We start from the raw sequence: 16,275 nt of genomic DNA on the forward strand, positions 1-16,275 counted from the left end.
ATCTGCCATTACATTCGGCAGTGCATGTTCCTAATGGTACTGTAGCCGGGTTTATACCAGCAAGTAGCCAAATTGTGGCTAACTTTGAATGCAGCCCCAAGATAGCCATGTGTTTGCTTCTCCTTGGCCCCACCTCTAGGTTAAGCACTACATCTGAGCTGGCTCCATTACTGGGGGAAGATGTAGGTCAAATAGTGCATAATGCAAATGGGGGAAAACATAGCAAAAAGCAGGCATGCTCATAAGTGAGTTAGGATTCCAGAGAGGAGTGTGATCATGCTATTGTGAAGAAAAACATGTCTAGCTCTCTCTCTGAAATATGGCACTGACTAATCAGAGATGCTGGGAGAAACCACTGTACCTTCTCTCAAAGAAAGACAAGTAAATCCCTACTGATGTATAAACTGTGCCTAAAATCTCCACCTAGACAGTTTAGGGATAGAAGGGAAACAGTATTTCTTCTAGTTGCTATCATTTCCTTTCAGTGGGGGATGGCCTGGAAAGAAAGAAAAATATCCTGGTCAACTTCCCTTGTAAATAGTTAGCGAGGAATCTCCTGGCAAATGCATTAATGCTGGTTACTATTGGGAGACTATTTACCTATGGAATACTTTCAGTGGGATGTATCTAGTCTGTGTTGAACTCTTTAGGGGATCAAACCTAGAATCCCGGTATTTAAGTGGACTAGTTCCCTGGAGACTGTCACATTGATTAAGTAAGTGTCAGCATAGGAGATGACCCCAAGAGCTCCATTCTGTGTAACTGATGACCTCATACATCACTTAGAGACCACGTGTGTTGAGGCTGGGCCAGAGCATGTGCTAATGTGGCAAGAAGGTCCTTGCAGTCAGTGCTGGTGAGCTCAGACGTTCTGTTGCTTTGCTCATCCTTCACAATTAACTTCCTCCTTGAAAATGTGAGTAAAACTCGACACTGGGCAAGATTTACGATTTTTTTGTGTTTTTCATGTTATCTCCATTTCAAGTGGATGTGCTCGTATACCATTCACTGACATTTTATATATCACAGTTTTAACTTCGTTAAAAGTCACTGTTGGCCAAAGTCAAACCAGGCTAATCAGTGTACAAACTGATTGGCACATCACGGATTAAACATTCAATGGCCTTTATAACCACGTATTTTGCTAGAGTGTCTTCCAAAATCACTACTGTTCTTCTGCAGGTACCATGAGCAGCTCCAAAATCCCAAGGCCATCTTTGCCTGATACCTTGTGGTCACTGTCATCAACTTCAGTCACTTTATCCTGTACATTGAAGGTCTCTGTATTATTACATGATTTGAGAGACAGAGATGGAATGTATAGTTTGTTTAAGTGCAGCAAGAGACTCCTGTTTCTCTGTGGATCAATGGAGTTGAATAGCACTCTTTGTTCCGCATAAGCTTTCTCAGAGTTTTTTCCTCAAGAATTGTTGATTACTCTTTTTTTTCCCCCTGATTATTGGTCTGTATCTTTAGCCAGTAATTTTTAGCTTTGAAAATATCCTTCTCTTTCTTTATTTTTTTTTAAATTTATTTATTTTTTGGGGGGGGGTACACCAAGTTCAATCATCTGTTTTTATACACATATCCCCATATTCCCTCCCTCCCACAACTCCCCCCCATCCTCCCCGTCCCAGTCCTCTAAGGCATCATCCATCCTCCAGCTGAACTCCCTTTGTTATACAGCAACTTCCCACTAGCTACCTGTTTTACAGTTGGTAGTATATATATGTCTATGCTGCTCTCTCACTTCGTCTCAGCTTCTCCTTCACCCCCCGCCCCCCCAAACCTCGAGTTCTCCAGTCCATTCTCTGCATCTGCGTCCTTGTTCTTGTCTTGTCACTGAGTTCATCAGTCCCATTTTTAGATTCCGTATATGTGAGTTAGCATACAATATTTGTCTTTCTCTTTCTGACTTACTTCACTCTGTATGACAGACTCTAGGTCTATCCACCTCATAACATATAGCTCCATCTCATTCCTTTTTATAGCTGAGTAATATTCCATTGTATATATATGCCACATCTTCTCTATCCATTCATTTGTTGATGGGCATTTAGGTTGCTTCCATGTCCTGGCTATTGTAAATAGTGCTGCAATAAACATTATGGTACATGTTTCTTTTGGGATTATGGTTTTCTTTGGGTATATGGCCAGTAGTGGGATGACTGGATCATATGGTAGTTCTATTTGTGGTTTTTGAAGGAACCTCCAAATTGTTTTCCATAGTGGCTGTACCAACTTACAGTCCCACCAACAGTGCAGGAGAGGTCCCTTTTCTCCACACCCTCTCCAGCATTTGTTGTTTCCAGATTTTGTGATGATGGCCATCCTGATCGGTGTGAGGTGATACCTCATTGTGGCTTTGACTTGCATTTGTCTGATGATGAGTGATGTTGAGCATCTTTTCATGTGTTTGTTGGCCATCTGTATGTCTTCTTTGGAGAAATGTCTATTTAGGTCTTCCGCCCATTTGTGGATTGGCTTATTTGCTTTTTTGGTATGAAGCTGCAGGAGCTGCTTGTATATTTTGGAGGTTAATCCTTTGTCCGTTGTTTCATAGGCAATTATTTTTTCCCATTCTGAGGGTTGCCTTTTAGTCTTGTTTATGGTTTCTTTTGCTGTGCAAAAGCTTTTAAGTTTCATGAGGTCCCATTTGTTTATTCTCGATTTTATTTCCATGATTCTAGGAGGTGGGTCCAAAAGGATCTTGCTTTGATGGATGTCATAGAGTGTTCTGCCTATGTTTTCCTTTAGGAGTTTTATAGTGTCTGGCCTTACATGTAGGTCTTTCATCCATTTGGCGTTGATTTTTGTGTGTGGTGTTAGGAAGTATTCTAATTTCCTTCTTTGACATGTTGCTGTCCAATTTTTCCAGCACCGCTTATTGAAGAGGCTGTCTTTTCTCCATTGTATACTCGTGCCTCCTTTGTCAAAGATAAGGTGCCCATATGTGTTTGGGCTTACTTCGGAGTTCTCTATTCTATTCCATTGATCTTCCTTTCTATTTTTGTGCCACTACCATACTGTCTCGATCACTATGGCCTTGTAGTATAGTTTGAAGTCAGGAAGCCTGATTCCACCAACTCCCTTTTTCCTTCTCAAGATTGCTTTGGCTGTTCAGGGTCTTTTGCGTTTCCATACAAATCGTAAGATTTCTTGCTCTAGTTCTGTGAAAGATGCCATTGGTAATTTGATCGGGATTGCACTGAATCTGTAAATTGCTTTGGGTCATACAGTCATTTTCACTATGTTGATTCTTCCAATCCAGGAACATGGTATGTCCCTCCATCTGTTTGTGTTGTCTTTGATTTTTTTCATCAGTGTCTTAAAGTTTTCTGCATACCGATCTTTTGCCTCCTTAGGCAGGCTTATTCCTAGATATTTTCTTCTTTTTGTTGCAATGGTGAATGGGAGAGTTTCCTTAATTTCTCTTTCTGCTCTTCCGTTGTTAGTGTATAGGAATGCAAGAGATTTCTGTGCATTAATTTTGTATCCTGCTACTTTACTAAACTCATCAATTAGTGTTAGCAGTTTTCTGGTAGAGTCTTTAGGGTTTTTTATATATAGTATCATGTCATCTGCAAAGAGTGACAGTTTTACTTCTTCTTTTCCAATTTGGATTCCTTTTATTTCTTTTTCTTCCCTGATTGCTGTGGCTAACACTTCCAAAACTATGTTGAGTAATAATGGTGAGAGTGGAAACCCTTGTCTTGTTCCTGTCCTTAGAGGGAATTCTTTCAGGTTTTCCCCATTTAGAACGATGTTGGCTTTTGGTTTCTCATATATGGCTTTGATTATGTTTGCTGATTACTCCATTCATGGTAACATTTTTATACAGAACAGATACTACTTTAGTTGAATCATTCAGAAAATGATTTCCATGAGACAAAAACTAAAAAATAAATCATCACTCCGAAAACTAGCTTTCTGCACTGAGCAAGTTCTGCCTAGGGCTCCAGAGGTTTTGAATAAGCTTGGTGCTTAATTGCTTTAATATACGGTCTATGGGGTTTAGGCTATTTTAATAGCACTTCAAATAAATCATTGCAATGTGACTTTAAGCAAGTCACTTAACTTTGATTAGGTTTCAATTGCTGAAGTTTAGGAAGAATTTGGCCAACTATTGTTTTCCTGCCATAGAATGTACTCTTCAGCTTCCTCACACCCTAAATTCACCCCTCAGTTTGCATGGGGGTTGTGATGCAGGTGGAGCCCCAGTGCAGAAAAACAATCTGCTTGCTCCTTCCTTTACTTAGTCATGAATGCTTAGAGGGACAGCTGGACGTTGTGGCCATTGTCACCCTTGTGAAACCACCAGCCTAGCCAATCCCAGCAGAGTTAGAGTGACACACAGATCAGGGGAACTGCCCATGTTCCAGACTCACAAACCATGAATAGGATGTAGATTAGAAGATGACTCTCTTTCCCTGGGTAACCCATGAGCTCATTTACCTGTTACTTGAATGGTTGATGGTTTGAGCCCAACAGATAGTGTTCTGTCACTGATCCCAGGTGTTTTCGAGCTCTGTTTGTGCTGCACATTCTCTGTGCACTACTTCTCTGATCCTGATCCTCACCCTCTCCCTTTCAATCAGATACAGGAAAATACTGCCCCTACTCCTAAGGTTCACGTTAGTTTCTAAAGGGCTTGGTAAAAAGAATTATTTCTTTTAAGGGTAAAAACAAGTTCTGGAATTCCAAGCTCACTGACAATATAACCTTTCTTCCTGAGGCTGAGTTTTCTGCAGCTGCTCACTCCTGGACAGCTGGTACCGATTCCCTGAAGCCAAATAGCGAGAATACGTCTCTCATTGAACAACTTGGTTTGGGGGGTTCTTTTTTGTTCTTTGTTTGTTTGTTGTTTGTTTTTTTATTCCTTGTAGCCAGAAAGAACACACTTCAGGGTAAGAGGATGTTAGAAAGAGTCTATTATAAGATTTGGGCTTTGGTTGGGTGATATGGGGGAGGATGGGAGGACGTAGGGGATGTTCCATATTGAGTACTGTTAGCACCGGCAATTGATGATTGAAGTAAGGAAGTAACAGTCATTTTGTTATGAAAAGAAGAGGAGGTTTGGGATTTTGTAGGTTCCACGGTGACCTTGTTTTTGTCTGTGCCTGGAAATGTTTATGAGGTAGACTGGTTTTGCTTGATTTTCAGTCTCAGAATACTCTTGTGTGAGGCTGATATTCTGTATCTGAGATTGTTTACTTCCAATATGAAAACAAATCAGTCAGGCTGTGAGTGTAAGATTAGTTCAGGGCAGCAGACGCTGGTATTTTTTCTTTCTCACTGGAAATCCCTAAAAGAGAGAACAGAAAAAGCAAGCACTCTGGTCCTCAAGCCGTAGATGCAAACCTGACAGGGTATCAGAGTGACTTTAACTAAGTGTTTGGAACTGTTAAAAATATTGTCGGCCGTTGTTTGTTTGAGTCCAGGAATGCGCAACCAGCAGGCTACAGTGCCAACTATATCCCCATTATTGCTGGTGTAAGGGTTTTTCTAGTAGCTATTCTTGTAAAAGGAATTTCTCAGCTTAGAAATGGTTTGTACACATGTATCTCATTTTGCTAATCCTGCCCTACTGCCTTGCAAAGAAGCTTTACAAATTCATATTCTCAATCATTTATGAGAAAAGTCTTTTTGCCACTCTGTGTTCAACACTGGATAGCTCTGTACATGCCATTTATTTTGCCAACAATTAACCCCTTATTGAGAGATGTCTTCAAGTGAGTTTACACTCATTGGTTTAACTGACATCCTGGAAAAGCTGATATTTTGACTTTTCTGTGTTCTCTTCTTCTTTATGACTGCTCTGTTCTCTCAGATAAGCTGAGCCAAGTAAAGTGCAAACATATCACTGTTGCTTGGTGGATGCTCTTGCCTGTTAGGTTCATGTATTGTTCGTGATTTTGAGGGTGAGGGATTGATTCACAGAAGAGATATGAGGTTGTGTTAACTTGACTTCCCTTCACAGACAGCCCAGGCTGCTGCCAGTTGGGAACTCACTCATCCTGAGGAGTGAATCTCCATGATTGAGCCTGAGCAAAATAAAAATTAGAAAACAGATTTCTAAGTGTACGTTTCATTTGAATAGGACATTAACTATTAGATCTTTTCTTCATTTGTAGTCAAAACAAAAGGAGAGACTGTGCCGAGACCAGCTCGGCGACTCGAGGTGAGTGACGGGTGCCGCAAGCTTGAAGAAAACAGACACAGACTGAAGAGAAAGATGGGACCGGGGGACTCAAGACCTCTAGGATCAAGAGGCTTGCTGATTCATCCCACGTGGCTTTTATTGAGTTCTTGGCTAACACTCCCAGGTTAATCCCATAAACAATCAAAGGCCTCACATGACTGGGGCAATGATCTTTGTTTGCCTCCTAGGTCCGAGTTGAGCAGGTGTGGATTTGAGCTGGGCGTGGAGAGCAAAACAGCCCTGGGGGCAGGAGACCTCTCTCAGATATTAGGGGTCTGTGCCCCACCCCTGTTGGCCCCTCTGCGACTGTGCCTGTCTTAGGTTGCTCCTCCCCTGAGGAATCTTATGTGTCTTTGGCTAACCAGTCATCCTCCAGGGCCAAACAGGGTGATATGAGGAAGGGTCTGTGCCCTACCCCTGTTGGCTCCTCTGCGGCTGTGCCTGTCTTAGGTTGTTCCTCCCCTGAGGAATCTTACCCGTCTTTGGCTAACCAGCCATCCTCCAGGGCCAAACAGGGTGATATGAGGTGTGCAAGTGAGAAAGGGGCTGTGCCCCTAGAGACGGCCAACCCTCTGCCTACGCCCCCACAGTCTCCACGCCCCACACCCTCAGCTCCTCCACTGCTCAAGCGGGACCTTCTGAATCCCATCGCTCGGCCCACATACTTAAACATTTTCAAGGTTTCAGAAAGGCTCCTGAATGTCTTCCCACAAGACTGCATTCAAAGGACTTTGTTTGGGGAACTTAATAACAGTGGCTGATGTATTGCTCTCCTGGAATTGGTTCGCCTATGCTGGTAACTGATACTTCACATAAGCCTTGTCTGAAGAGCCCAGGAAAACAAGGATCTAAAAACAAATCTGCCACAGGACACAGAGATATATGATAAATTCTTGGATAATATTATGTGGAGTTAAGTGTTGTACCCTCTTTATTCTTTTCAAGGTTGTTTGGTAACATTAATGACACATTCCTCTACCACCAGAAATGCCCTTCATAGTGTCCTTCATGTTACAAGGGCTTGGAAACAGCCACATGAAGGTGAGCACAAGATTTTTACTGTGATTCTTTGATTTTTTTTTTTTTTTGCATACAAGTTTAGCATACATTTTTTCTGAAAAGTCAGAACATCAGGTAAGTAGAGATAAGCATCTGAATTAGTTCCCTATTTCTGCCTATTAACAGGTTACAAAAACAGTAGTTTAAAGCAATCCATTTTTGTTATCTCAGAATCTTGTTGATTAGAGGTTTGGAAAGATGTAGCTGGGTCCTCTGCCCACACAATTGGCCACTATGTCCTCCCCACCTGAATAGGGCTGATATTGACCACGTCGTGGTGTGACCATCTCCCATGAGGGGCTGCCCTCGTGGTCTCGTGTTCCTCTGGGATCCTCTTTATTGACCTGAATTCTAACCCCCATGATTTCTTGCAGCTCACCTGAAAGAAAGAGGCTTAGGAGAAAGCCTGGAATGTGGAGGCCCAGAACTGATCTCTGCCATGTCCTTCTCCAAGAGGAGAATAAAATAACAGAGGTCTTCATAAAACAGGACCCATATGAGGGCTGAGATCCCCAGCGATTAGAGCAGGGGAGAAAATCTAAGAGACAATGGAGGCACTAAAAGCCCCGAATGAAGAAGTAGGGTCCTCTTTGTGTTCCACTTCAGGTAGGTGCCCTTCCTGGAAAAGAAGACATTTCCCCTTGGCAGAGCACCTTGGACAACGGACTTGGTTTGATCCCACTGGGTCATTCTTGTTGCCACTAGGCTTTTGGGGTCTCCATTCTAAAGTGCTTGTTTGAAGGTGTGGCTTCTTCCTTTCATGAAAATCTCCTGGGAATTTCTGTCTGAAATGCAGTTTCTTGGGCCTTTAAGAAGCAGCACAATGACCCTGATGTAGGTATTCTTTAGCTGTGCAGCTAGGGCCCAGGGATTGGGGCCTGTCAGCCGCATGATATCATAGTTACTCATCCAAGGTTAATACTACTTTCTCTGTTTTACATTATACATTCTTCTCCATTATACATGAGAACCATATGCTCAAAGACGGTAATGAAATCACCATGTACAGCAAACTTGGTACGCGGTGGAGCTGGTATTTGCATCTTGGACAGCTATTCCTAGGGCTGTGCTCTCGTTGCTACAGCACAGTCCTAGGATAGGATTGGACTGGAAATACGGTAGCACTAGAACACATCAGTAAAAGTTAGTTTCTCCTTGTTACCTATATTTACCTGCTTGACAAATATTTACCGAATGTTCTATCTGGCAGGCTCTGGAGCAGGCACTGGGGAGGAGGGGTGAACAAGGCACACAGAGCACCTGCTCTCAGGAAGATGACCTCTAGCACCAGAGCCAGGTGTTTTGCAGAGAATCACATATATGTTTTTTAAGGATGACCGTGGTGTATTTCATACACATGTTCCTTGCTCCCATTTTGTCAGCAGGGATTGAAAATTGACTGAGTATAAATAATCAGACTTTATTTTACCAGTAGAAATACTGATGTTTGACACAATGTCCTCTGAATTTCAGCTGTAGGTTCCTGGACAGTGTGTTGTATGCTTCGGACAGCGTAGCCTGTGTCCAAACCTGTGTGATGGTTCTACCGTCACTAAGTTGTTCCCAGGGTTTTGAAAATCTCCTGTTCTCTTTGGGAATCAGTTTCTTTATCAGTAAAAAAAAGCTGTTATTCAAGTCCTCCAAAGTCCCTTTCAGTTCACATTTCTCTGAATGCATAAGAGACTGAGATGCATATTAAATGGGACCTGGGAACTGCAGCCAAGAGCAGACCTTGGTATCTTCTCTGTGTGTCTCATGCAGGAGCCTAAGCCAAGCCCAAACCCTGAAAAGACATAAATGATAGAGGAGATGGAAGAAAGAAAATCAGCAGCTTGGAAGAACGAGAATAACACAAAGAAGGGTAAAGAAATGGTAGAGCAGTTGGCTGCCAGCAGAGATGAAAAGAAGGACAAGCTGAGTTCACAAGAATCAAGGGAAAGTGAAGAGTGCACACAGCATTATCCACGTCCTCAAGGAGCAGCCTGAGCTGAGCAGGGAGGACTGAGAGAGTAACTTACTCCACAGTGAACCTGTGCACCTGCCGAGGAGATCCACAGCATGGATCAGGGTTCGTTTGCACTGCTGGGAGCACCAATTCCAAAAGGAGGAGGAGGAGACCCTGAGGCTCTGTGCTGGACCCTGCTGTTTGCACCCGCAGCTGCCCCCACAGCAGATGCCCCAAGTAAGCGTGAGCGTAGAGGGAGAAAGAATGTTTGGAGAAGGGATGGAGATGTCCATTCTTTCCTTCACCAGTTTTGCCCTGAGGTCAGGAGGGGGCAGGGTAAGGGGACCCTTCCATCTGAAGCAGAGGTACTAGTAATATTCTTCCACATTTACACTTGGAAAGACTTTACACACAGTATTTCTTAAGTATTTGTGAGGGTTTATTTTTCCTCATGCTTTGTGAACAACTTGGAGTTCAGCTATCAGTAAGATTTACCTGAGGACATCAAAGCAGTGGGAAGAAGAATCCAAGTGGATACTTTCAACAAAGTGTGGGGCTCTTCTCAATTAGGTGTTGTGGCAGACCAGAGGATGGGAGGGGAGGCCAAGGACATCTCTTCCTAATGACAGTGAACCCCTGAGAGGAATCACTGTGGAGAGGTGGGTCTTCCTCAGCGTCACCAGAGGTCTGGATCAAAGGGCGTGGATAATGTAGGGCGGGCACGTCCTTAAGGAAGGGGATTTGCTACATCTTGGGAGAAAGCAGAGTATCTCTGAGAGCACATTTGGGAAGGAATGTAGTTGAAAAGGTGGAAGATTTGCAACCACTTTTATTCAATCAGTGAACAAATGTCACTGAGACCCTACTCGCATCTTGATTCGGTGCCAGGAGACATGAACACAGAGATGATTAAAAGGGTATTCCAACTTTCCTGGAGCTCTCAGTCCAGCGACCAAAAAGTCATGAGAAGTGTAATGGGGGTGGATTCACTGGAGGAAGTGACCCGTGCTGCCTAGGGATGACCTCAGTGTTTCTCGTGGCCGCCCTTCTTTCTTTATCAACAGCTGGTGACCAATCCAGGTCCAACAACTGTGGCTCTCAGCCAGATTTCATCCTCTCATGATACAACTAACATCTGCAATCTATGTTGGCTCAAAGTAGCCAACACTGCCAGCGTTTCCAGAGGAAACTGCTGATGTCTGTCTCTACTGTCTATGTCCTGGTCAGTAGGAGAAATGAACAGGCAAATTGAATAAGTCTTATAGTTTCATCATGTCATAACAATCAGGGACTATCTGTCTTCTCTTACAAAAGGCAATGCCTTCTAGACTTCAAATTCTCTCCCCATTTCAAAGACAATTTAAATATTGGTCATATTCCTAGAATTTTAGAACTTGGTGCTTTACCCTTACATTTCAGATCCAGTAAGCAAAGTAAAGGAGTAAAGCAACTTCCAAGTTTGCAGTGAGAATGTAGTGGGGTCTAGCAGTAAAATCCTGGCTTTCACGTGCCTGATATCTCTTTAGTGCTCTTAGAAACAGAATAATCTAACACTCCTTGAGTCACTCCTCTATCCCATCATGTTGTACAAAATATAATATCTCTGCTCATCTAGATGACTTGGATCCTAAATTAGCTGAGTTCCACGAATGCATTTACAAAGCCCCTGTGGGTAAAGCACTGTGCTAATTCTACTGTGGGATACGAATGAGGGTACACATTCCTTACTGAAGAAAGTGTGAAGATGACTGTTCCCAGCTCAGCCTAGGTATCTCTCTGTAGGTAGAATAACAACAGCAGACACCAATAGGTTCCACCTGCTGAAAGGGAAGATGAGGATGAGGTGCAATGACTCAGCTCAGTGTCCTCAACTCAATGAAGTCCACTGGCTTGTTTTCAGTTTCCTCTCCCCTGCCTTGCTTGGAAACTCTCTCCAGGTGGTAAACTGGAGCAAATGTAGGCTCATCTGCTTGTTTCTCATCTCTCAGGATCACTCACTGACCTTTACTGCCTGATGGCCAGTCTTTTGAAAATCTCTGTCTCATCTATTTTGTCCAGTTTATTGTTGTTGCTTTCTTTTGCTGTTTCAAGTGGGAGAGTAAATCCAGTTTCTGTTAGTGTGTATTCGTGCGGCACCCCCTTTATAAAATCACAGTTGGAAAATATCTATCAAGATCCTGAAAAGAAACTTTTCCAAAATAAAAAGCACAGTCACAACCAGGGTAAGACTGTGAACGAAGGAAAACCCTTAAACTTGACTGATAAGGAGCTAATATCCAAATATATAAACAGTTTGTAGGACTCAACATCAACAAACCCCAAACAACCCAATTAACAAATGGGCAGAAAACCTGAGCAGATGTTTTCCCAAAGAGGACATACAGATGACCAACAGGAAAAAAGCTCAACATCAACTATCATCAGGGAAATGCAAATCAAAATCACAGTGTGATGTCACCTCACACCTATCAGAATGGCTGTCATCGAAAAGAACACAAATAACAAACACTGGCCAGGATGGGGAGAAAAGGGAACCTTGACACATGGTTAGTGGGCACAGAATTATCACATAACCCAACAATTCCAGTGCTGGGTATGCATCCAAAAAAACCCCAAAACACTAATTTGAAAAGATACATGCACCCCAGTTTTCATAGCAGGGTTATTTAGAATTGTCAAGATAGGGAGGCAATCTATGTGTCCATCAACAGATGAATGGATACAGAATATGAGGTATATGTAGTAAATGGAATACTTCTCAGTCTTAAAAAAATCAATGAAGTTTTGCCATTTGCAACAGTATGGATGGACTTGAAGAGTACTGTGCCAAGTGTAATAAGTCAGACATCACTTATATGTGGAATCCTCAAAAATACCACAAACTAGTGAATAAAACTAAACAGAAACAGACTCACAGATATAGAGAACAAACTAGCGGTTACCAGAGGGGAGTGGGGAAGGGGAGGGGGAGGGGCAACCTAGGGATCGGGATGAAGAGGTACAAACTATTATGAATAAAATAAGCTACAAGGGTATATTATTCAACACCGGGAAGATACTCAATAGGTTATAATACATATAAATGGAATATAACCTTTAAGTTGTGAATCACTATATTGTACATGTGTAAATTATATAATAATGTATATCAACTCTACGACCAAAAAAAAAAAAAGTGTATTTTAAAAGCACCATACCCGTTTTAAGGACAATGCTGGCCTGACTCTATGTTGGGGATTGCAAACCCCATAGCCCCTTGCCCAAAGGCTGAGGGAATGTTCCCTTGAGGTCTGTGGTGAAAACCAGTCCTTTGTGAGTGGAGATGCCTCTTTAAAAGCATGTCACCCTTGATTATTCCTATTCTCCAAAAGGTCCTTCAAAGGAAGGGTGAACGTGACTACAAAGTGGCCCAATGGAAAGTTCCAGCTTTGGGGCTTTCGTGGAGTATCTCTTAGGAAACACTGCTTCCAGGCTGACTTATGTTCCCTGAGGAACCAGGGAGAGACACCAAACATTTCAAATTGGTGGGCTACAACCCAGGCACTGAAAGAGGGGCAGAGATTCCCAGACCTTCTCTCAGAAACCTCATCGGTTGCTCCAAAAGAGACCCCACAAAGTCCTCCACTCACAGGATCTTCCTCCTCTTGGTGGTATAAAATGACCCTGTGCCTTATTTGCTAAGCAGGGGACACAGCACTAGATACTACTGTTTCTTGGGTGTATTGCCATGCCAGTTATACAAAAGAAAAGAAAGACGGGAAAGCTAGGTGAGGTATTAGAAATATCTGTCCTCCCGGGGCTGCAAGAGGCAGTCACCTGGCCACACAGGTCTCCCTGAGTTTAAGACCTCTGGTGGTGGTTCTGCAGTAAAGGAATAAGCTGGTCCACTTTCTTTCCAGCAGAAAATGGGGAATGGGACTGGTCTGAAATAAAGTGTTCTTCATTGGCTGATTAGGGCCTTAATCCTCATCAACTATGATGGTTGTCAATTCAGTCTGGCCCTGGAAAGGAATACAGCATTTTTCCCCAAAACAAACTTAGAAGGGGAGTAGGAAGGTTTATCTTCCAGGAAAATGTATCTAGGAAATGCTCCCCAAGAATTTGCCCAAACTACTGAATATATTTACAGTGGTCTGTTATTAACCATTACCTGTCAGGAGAGTATGCAAACACTGTCCCCCATTACCACAAATTGTGCAGTCGAGTTTCCTAAATTTGGAGAAATCAAAGGGCTCAGTACATCCGGAGTGCAATGGATAAGCCTTTTTTTTTTTTTGGAAAACCATCTTCCTGATCATGGGATCTCCCCGGCGCCTGTACCACAACAATGCAAGATACCAATAATAGAAGAAATTGTGTGAGAGAGAACAGAGCATATGTGAGAAGTCTCTATCTGCTCAATTTGTCTGTAAACCTAAAACTGTTCTAACAAGTAATGTCATAAATTTTTAAAAAAATGTAATGATGCAACACCCTCAAATCAAAGTGTTGCTGGCATCCTATAACTGCATAGTTAATACTAGCCCTTGAGGTGCACCAACCTGGAGTCTGACCAGGCCTATGCCATCAGCCTCTGCAGCCTGGCAGTTCCCCTGGAATCTGGCTGTGGAAACATGTAGGTCAAGGTGGCCGCAGAGCTCCATATGGTGCAGAGAGAACACTGGAATGTGGTGACGGCGGGGAGAAACCATCGGAGGGCCAAGGTCGGTGAAGATCCAGGACGACTCAGATTCAGCAGCTGCCCCACCCGCGGCCACAGAGCAAAGGACAGGGAGGACAGGAACTGAGAGCTACCGGATGAGGTCGCTGCCTGAAAGATAAAAGCAGCTCAGGAGGCTTTGGTCAATTTTGAGAATGGGAAGCAGGAAAATGAGTTGAAGTACGACTCGAATGTTCCGTGGTGGCTTGAGCCACCAGTCTTCCAGGTAACAGCACGCTCGCATACTGTACTCACAGAGCCGCATTACACACTCTTCTGCTGTTGCCACGGGGTGAGAACGTGCCCCTCAACCCCTCCCTCCGGTTCTGAAAACACACTCAGACTGGCCACTCAGGACACGCTGTTCTCACATGGGGCACATGAGGGCGTTGATACCAGGGAGTGGGCCAGGCCGCCTGCGCCTCGCCGCCTCGGGAGCCTCCGCTCAGGTGACAGGGGACCGCCACAGCCTCTGGGGCTGCAGCCCGCCCTGTGCCCCTCTTCCCTGCGCGTCCCCCTCCGCCGAATGCGAGGCTGGGAGAGGCTTTCAAAAGTGGCCGACGTTCAAAACTTTAAAACTGGCCGCTGAGCCATATAAACGTCCGGAGGCTGGAAACGTCGACGGGGAGCCCGTGGGCCGCGCTGAGCTCCGCTCCCAGGACCCAGCGGCCGCCTCAGTCTCGGGGACGCGGGTGGGCGGAGAGGGGGTGAACCCGGAAAGCGGAGGAGGAGCACGAAGGGGAGGGAGGAAAGAGCCCAGAAGAAACACTGTCAGCTGCTCACACCCGACCTCACCCCTCAGGGCGCCAGCGGCCTGGGTGCTCGCGGTGCCACGGGTGGGGCCGCGGCCGCTTCGGCTCCCATCCGGTTCCCAACAGAGAGAGGACGCGCCGTCCCCCGACGAAGCCGGCAGCGCCCCGCGCGTCTACCCTTGCACCTGGGTCCCAGGGAGGGGACACCCCACGACGTGCCTAGCCCTGTCCTGAGGATGTTCAGAGCTGCCAGGGCAGCGGCGAGAGGACAACTGCAAAGAAGGGGAAAGGAAGTTTGGGGGTTTTTTGGCGTTTGGGTTTTTTTTTCTGGCGGGAATTTTACCTCAGGGCAGAAAACTCTAGAAATGCCGGCAGAGCAGGCGCATTTGGGGGAGGCCGCCAAGCCGTCCCCTGTCGCTCCTCCCGAATGGACTTCGTGTCTTTCCACGACGTACAAACCTGAGGGCAGGCGAGTCAGGCGCCTCCTGGCGTCGCGGAGGAAGCGGGCTCGGGGCGGGGGGACGAGAGCGCCCGGCGGGAGGCGGGTGCTGGGCCCGCGGGGCTGCGCGCGGCCTGGCTCCGCGGCGGGAGGGGCGGGCCTGCGGCGGTTCCATGGTGTCATGGTGAGCACTCTGGACTCTGAATCCAGCGATCCGAGTTCGAGTCTCGGTGGGACCTTTCCCTTTAGGCCGCGCCGGCGTCTTTTACTCCCGCAGCCAGAACTCAGTCTCCTGCCGAAGCCCGCGTTCCTCCGGCTCCTGTTCCTGCCACCGCAGGCACCTCGCAGCCGCGTCCCTGACCTCTGCCGGCTCCTTCTCCAGAAAACCGGCTTCTCCGACCTGCGCGGTCCACATGGGCAGGTGGCGCGCAGGTGGGGGACGAGCCCGGGGTGTCCCCGCTGGCCCCGGGCGGTCAGCCCGTCTCTGGCCATCGGAGGCCCGGCCCCGCCGCCAAGTGGCGCAGCGACCGAGCCAGTGCCACCCCGCCGTCGGGGCCCCCTGGGTCTCGGGGGTAAAAGGCAGAGGCTGCGCCGCCTGAGTCCTGCCCCGCGAGGGGGCGTCACACCGCAGGCGTAACTGCGCGCTTGTCCCTGTGAGTCAGGGGTCGCTGTGGGGGGCTGTGATGTCGCTGGTCAGACAGGGTGACAGCCTCTTATGGTTCCAGACCCGAATGGGTAGTGCTGTATTGAGGTGCCTATTCTATTCTGAAGTTTGATTGATCCTATTCCACTGTGTTCCGATTTTATTCAGAATTTCTAGCTCCTAAGTCTCCATTGGACACGAAAAGCCGCTGTTAGGCTGAGATTTCAATCTTGACCCCAGGAAGTCCCGTGCTTTCATCCCAAGCTCAGCCAGAAAGAGGAGAAAGGCCAAGGATTCCAGCGTCTGGGGAGACCAGGGCTCCCTGACCCCTCTCCACCCAGGCCTTTGAGACACTTGCAGAGCTTCTCATCAAGGCTAGCCTGTAGCGAATATACTTTGTTTCGTTAGATTTGGGTGGAAACCAGATTTAATTTTTTATCATTATAAACTTAAATTCCTTTTTCAAATGTTGCCTCTGGATATGGAAAACACAATGTAACACATAAACCTTTTGTGCAAGGCCTTCTGTGGAACAG

At 45.6% G+C, this 16,275-nt stretch overlaps 2 non-coding genes across 2 annotated transcripts; one reads left to right on the forward strand and one right to left on the reverse strand.

Moving 5' to 3' along the window:
* Window positions 1–13,360: 13,360 nt before the first annotated feature.
* Window positions 13,361–13,526, reverse strand: LOC130842080 (U1 spliceosomal RNA). The gene has a single exon (XR_009050341.1). It is a non-coding gene; the product is annotated as a U1 spliceosomal RNA (small nuclear RNA).
* Window positions 13,527–15,263: 1,737 nt separating this feature from the next.
* TRNAQ-CUG (transfer RNA glutamine (anticodon CUG)) lies at window positions 15,264–15,335 on the forward strand. The gene has a single exon. It is a non-coding gene; the product is annotated as a tRNA-Gln (tRNA).
* Window positions 15,336–16,275: the final 940 nt, after the last annotated feature.

This window comes from Hippopotamus amphibius, chromosome 1, assembly GCF_030028045.1.
Source record: "Hippopotamus amphibius kiboko isolate mHipAmp2 chromosome 1, mHipAmp2.hap2, whole genome shotgun sequence".
In the NCBI taxonomy this organism is placed as follows: Eukaryota; Metazoa; Chordata; class Mammalia; order Artiodactyla; family Hippopotamidae; genus Hippopotamus; species Hippopotamus amphibius.